A 6000-nucleotide genomic window follows, 5' to 3' on the forward strand; every position below is an offset into this window, starting at 1 on the left:
CCCAGAAAACCCGCCATGAAGACAGAGCTACAAAATGACTATAAGAGTGGAGAACAGATGGATCCTGAGCAGAGCACAGTCCCAGCAGGGGGTGAACGGCCACCTCCCAGCCCCTCCTGCCATGTCACAGAAGCCACGTCAGGAAGCTTAAATAGAGAAGGGTTGGAGGCATCTAGGATATCTCAAACGCCCACTCCCCTTCCCTAAACAAGACCCTCTGTGATGATTAGCATCATCCTTTTGATAGAATCCAGAATCACCTAGGAGATGCTCCTCTGGGCATGTTGGGGAGGGAGTTAATTGGCTTAATTAAGACTAGGGTTAATTGAAGTGAGGAAACCCAACCTAGATATGGGCAGCACCATCCCATGGGGTGGGGTCACAAACTGAACGAAAACGAGAAAGTGAGCTGAGCACCAGCATCCATCTATCTCTGCCTCCTGACTGTGGATGCAACCTGACCAGCCGACTCATGCTCCTGCCACCATGCCTTCCCCACCGTGATTAACTGTGTTCCCTAGAACTGCAAGCCACAGTAAACCCTCCACCCTTAAGCTATTTCTGCCAGGTATTTGGCTACTGCTATGAGAAAAGAAATTAATAGGTCCCTGTCTACTATACATTGTTCCAGCCCAACTATTTGGACTCGTTTACTTGGGGATTGGACTTGATTTCTGTTTTGGTTCGTCATAAGCCTTGTTCATGTATGTGCAATTACACATGCGTCATAGAGAGGTGAGGCCAAAACTGCCACAGCCCACGAGTCATCTATGTTTTAAAGTTTATCTCTGTTCATTGATAACAAGAGGGGTCTGCAAAGATGGTTCAGCAGTTAAGGGTACTTGCTGAGCAAGTCTGAGGACTGGAGTTCAAATCCCAGCACCCATATAACAAGCTAGGTTACAATTCGGGTATCCCATGCACTGAGTGGGATAAAGACAGGAGGACCACGGGGGCTTGCTGCTATCCACCCTACCAGAGAAACACCTGCTTCACACTCAGAGAGACATTTCCTCAAAGGAACAAATGGACAGTAATAGAGGAAGACACTTGACACCCTCCTCTGATCTACTCACACATGGACATGTGTGCACATGCGTGTACACACACATGCACACACATGCAGTGTTTTCAATTGCCAACAAGAAAATATCCAGTCCTTAATAGCTGTTTGTCTATGCTACTGTGATGACCACCACCATTCCGGTGACTGTGAACCACTGAATCACTAATGAAAGACCCAGCCCAGAGATCCAGAGGAGACAGAGGCCATGCTGTCTTGTGCTCAACACCTAGACAGGTTGCCATGGAGGCTGAGACTAGACCCTCACTTGCCTTCTCAAGTGTTACACTGACTCTCTCGGGTAGCCATGAAAACTAACGGCGATTCACTCCGAGTAAGGCACCAAAACCCAACTCAGCAAACTTTACTGGATGAGTTTACTGAACTCATTTGCAGAGCACACGCGACGGATAACTTACAGGGACAGATGTAACAAAACAGCTGTACCACTGCAAATTCCCGCTTCGGCATGAATGGTGACCTCGTGGATGCTGCAACATGGAGCCCTCGTCTAGTTAATGTTCTGCTTCCTATCTAGTCTAGCATCTCCCAGGATCCTTTGCAGCTTCTGGAGGGCAGGACCAAGTAATGACTAGGATCCCAAGTGAGGGTTCCGTGACTCTCTACCTACTAGGGAGTGTCAAAAGCTCCATTTCCATTACCATAGACCTGGCTATCACTGTCTAGTTGCCATGACTACTGGGTCAAGTTAATCTCTACTCCATGATGGCAGTATGCTATACCTGGAGGGAAAAGACCATATAACACCAGGCTTGGAAAATCAGCCTCTTCTCAGGAGGTAAAGACCACTCCTGGTGATCCTGGTTATTTTCATCATCTCTCTAACAAAACACCTAGCAGACGCAACTTAAGGAAGGAAAGAGATCATTGGTTCATCATGGAATGGAGGGCATGGTGTTACAGCTGGGTCCATGGCAATGGGTGTTTCTGGCTTGCTCACAGTTTGGTGGGTTTTGAAGCAGAGCCGGGATATGACTTTCAAACTCCATCCCTAGGAGTCTACATCCCAGCTAGAAAATACATCCCAAACATTCCACAACTTCCCGAAACAGCACCGCCATATGAGGAGCGAGTGTTCAAATGGTTTACACTCAAATTGTAAATCAGCCAAGTACCACTTATCCCAGGGACTCAAAGAACTCCAAGAAGCTAGCTCAGCAGAGAGTGAGAAATATCTGCATAATGTGGAGGCGAGGGGACCAAGTCAGAAAAACAAAAATTGGAAGGCACTGAAATTGCTGAATCTGAACTGGAAGGAATCAGGTCTATTGACCACACTACCCAGACGTTGATGAAAGCCACCCATCCCCACTTAGCTTATGCGAAGGTAGTAAATATTTAAGAGAGTGGTGGTGGTGGGACACTGGAATCGTGATGTCATGGTTTTTATATGCAAAATGTCCTCCCAAAATTCATGTTTTGAAGGCTTGGTCCCCATCCTAGTTAGCTTTAGTTGCCAACTTGATACAGCCTAGAGTCTTCTAAGAGGAAATGATTGAGGGATCAGATTGGCCTGTGGGTATGCCCGAGGAGAGTTGTCTTGATTGTTAATTGATGTAGGAGGAGGGTCCAGCCCACTGCAGGTGGTACCATCCTTAGGTAAGTGGTCCAGAACCGTATAACCAAGGTAGCTGAGCATGAACCTGTGAGGCTCCATAGTTCTTGCCTTCAGATTCCCGCCTTGATTTCCTTCAGTGATGGGCTGTGCCCTGAAAGTATAAGATGAAAGATTCCTCCCCTCCCCCACCAAGCAGCTTTGGTTTATTTATCACAACAACAGAACAACACTACCACAGTCCCCAAAGCAGCAGGGGGGGGGGCTCTTAGAAGTGATTAGGCCATGAGGATGCTCACCTTTTTAGAGGAAGTAGGTCATTAGAGGGCATGCATTTGAAACGTCTACTTTTCTTACTCGCTGTTTCCAGGACACTGTGAGGTGAACAGTTCCCCCCCCCCAATGACCGCAACCCTGATGTCTCTGCGTCACCACAACTGAAAAGCAATCCACCACAAAATGAGCCCTCCAAAACCATGAGCCAAAACCTTCCATTCTTTACATTCTTTCTCTTAGGGGACCAGCCAGCAAGATGACTCAGAGGATTAAAGTGCCTGAAACACAAACCTGAAGGGCCACATTCAGTCCCCAGAAATCACATTAAAAAAAAAATCCGGGTGTGATAGTGTGCACTTGTAATCCCAGAGCCTGTGAAGCAGAGACAAGTGGCTCTCTGGGGCTCATTGACCAGCCAGTCTAGCTCCAGGCAAGTGAGAGACACTGTCTCATAGAATGAGGTGGATGGCATCTGACAAATGACACAATGCCACCCAAGGTTGACCTCTTGCCCCCACATACACATGAACAAGAACATATACATACCATGTACCTGGGTGAACCTCTCCCCACTCACCTTCTCCCCGCCCTGCCAATTGCTGCATCCGGGAGAAATGAACAGTGGGAGCTAAGGCCAGAGCAATAGAGGAGGGTTTTGTAATCCTACAGCCAAAGTCAAGCGAGAGACAGAGACTCGCCTGGCATAATAACGTCCAGAAATTATGCCAGCAGGAAGCCATGAATCTTCTCTGTGGATCATCGCTATCTGTGGGTAGGAGATGAACACTTGCGCTGCGAGGTGTCTGATTTGTTGCTCAATATAGTTGGAGATGAGCTCAGTAAACAGAGAGAAACAGAAACTTCCACCCAGAGTGGAGGGCCCCCTTTACTTCCGTGACTGGTAGGCTCCAGGTCTTCCTGGTTCCGAACTGCAGTAAAATGGATGAGGACACTAATAGTGATGAGGGATGGAATAGCACAGATAAAAAATTAAGTCCAACCTGAGAAAGAAGGAAAACAGAAGGACTGGAAGAAGAACGGGAAAACGGGAGCTGGAGAGATGGGTCACTTGGTACAGCACTTGCCTTGCAAACACAAAGATCCAAGTTTAATTCCCAAAAGCTATGTTAAAAAAAAAAAAGCCAGGCATGCTGGTGTGTGCTAGTAATCCCAGCATGGAGGAGGTGGAAACAGGAGAATCCCTGAAGCTCATGGACCAGTGATCCCTAGGGAAGGAGTTCCAGGTCAGTGAGAGACTGTGTCTCAAAAAGCAAGGTGGGGCTCAAGAGAAGGCTCAGCTGGTAAAAGGCTCCAGTTAACGGCCCAAGTTCCTTCCCCAGAACCCACATGGTGGAAGAAGAGAACTGATTGCTTCAAGAAGTCTTCTGGCATCCACATGTGTGGTGGGAGATGCACGCCCACACTACACACTAGAACACATGAGAAATAAAGAAATGAGAGGGGTGAACATGAGATTGTCCTCTGGCCTCCATGAAAGCGCATGCCTGTACGCGCGCGCGCGCACATACACACACACACACACACACACACCTGAACACATACATATGCACAGAAGAAACAGAGAAAACGGGATCCGGTTGGGAGACCTGCTGGATGTGGTGTTACCAATTTGAAATCAAAGCAGCCATGTGGATCTGCACGTGACCCCTCTGAAGATCAGTCCTGAGACAATCAAACTTTTGTTCACCCCAGACCAAAGGAATAATTCCACCCAAGTTTATCTTGATGAACTAGTGAACTTATTAGGGTTACTTACAGGAGGGCAAGGGGTTGACCCACAAACACCTGCTTCATAAGCATGGGTGATAAAGTCTCCAAACTGTATAGATAGGGTCCCCATGTCAGTCAATCTTCTCAAGCATGCCCCAAGAGTGCACGCTCTGCTGCCGGTGTGGGAGGGCAGGAAGGAGGTTTGGCTGGACTCTGGGGTGAGGGTCTGATGACTCTCCCCAACACCTCCATGCTGGTTAGTTTCCAGCCTTTTGAGAAGAGGGAACCTCGGCTGAGAAAATGCCCCCATCAGGTTGGCCCGTGGGCAAGCCTGTGGTGTGTATGTTTGAGTGGTGGTTGATTTGGAAAGGTTCAGCTCCCTGTGGGCAGTGTCATCCCTGGGCAGGTGGTCATGGTGTGTATAAGAAGACGAAGTGAGCAAGCCATGGGAAACAAGGGGTGGTATTTTGCCCTATGTCACTATCAGGCACCCCAAACACTACTAGGATCATTTACATAAGGGTGAGTGAATCCCTGGGGGAGGACCTCCCCCAACCAAGGGATTCTAAAATCTAGAGCTATAGGTGTATATTTGGAGGGTTTGCTGCAGGTTCAAACATTTACAATATAAGAAACAACAAAAAAAAAAAATCACAGTATCCTTTGAGGGCTGAGAGAATGGGTTTCTTGCGGCCTGGAAAGGCTTTCTGGAGGAGGTTTGAGTTCTGAAGATGAAGAAGTTAATAAAGAGCACACCCCTGGTCCACCTCCCACCTCCACTACCTGGGAACAACTTCAAGTAACCCTGGAATCCAAGGAAAGGTCACTATTGCTGAGACGCACGCTGTCATTGGAGACAGACTGTCATCCCTGAGTCCCCACAGCTCTCAAGTCCTCTCACCTGTGTTCCTGGCGTATTCCTTGGAGCTGCTTCCAGGGGGACTCTAATCTGACTGCTGGGGCTGTGAAGGTGGATTAGCCACGCAGCCACAGCTAGGAGATCTTCCATATGGAGCTGGCCCGGTCCTCGGAGCCCACTGAAAGTGTGCGGGACCCTGGCTACAGTGCCCTCTCCAACTGCGGGGCCAGGGAAGTGTGCCCGAGCTCCCTGGAGCCAGGCCAAGCCCAGCCGACCTACCAGGCAGATGGAGGTGGAGCCCAGGAATCTTGGCAAAATCTCCAGTGTCACATTAACTCCCAACAAGCCACAGAAGCAACTGGCTGAGGGCAACTGAGAGCCCAAGGCCAGGACCCACCCTACACTGCTCAGGCCTCATTGTGGTTCACTCGGGTTCTTATAGTCTGGTCCTGGTTAAATTGGATGTGTTAAACATCAATCAGAGCTGGATGCTCG

At 48.7% G+C, this 6000-nt stretch overlaps 1 protein-coding gene across 1 annotated transcript in view; it reads right to left on the minus strand.

Annotated features, from left to right (window-relative positions):
- Positions 1-5700, minus strand: part of Caln1 (calneuron 1) — a 474660-nt gene extending 468960 nt beyond the window's left edge. The window contains exon 1 of the mRNA XM_041647522.1: positions 5548-5700. The gene's annotated coding sequence lies outside the window, so the exon portion shown is untranslated. The remainder of the gene's footprint in view (positions 1-5547) is intronic.
- Positions 5701-6000: the final 300 nt, after the last annotated feature.

The sequence above is a fragment of the Microtus oregoni genome, unplaced genomic scaffold (assembly GCF_018167655.1).
Source record: "Microtus oregoni isolate MIOR12 unplaced genomic scaffold, Mior012 000003F_ref0000135, whole genome shotgun sequence".
Taxonomy (NCBI): domain Eukaryota; kingdom Metazoa; phylum Chordata; class Mammalia; order Rodentia; family Cricetidae; genus Microtus; species Microtus oregoni.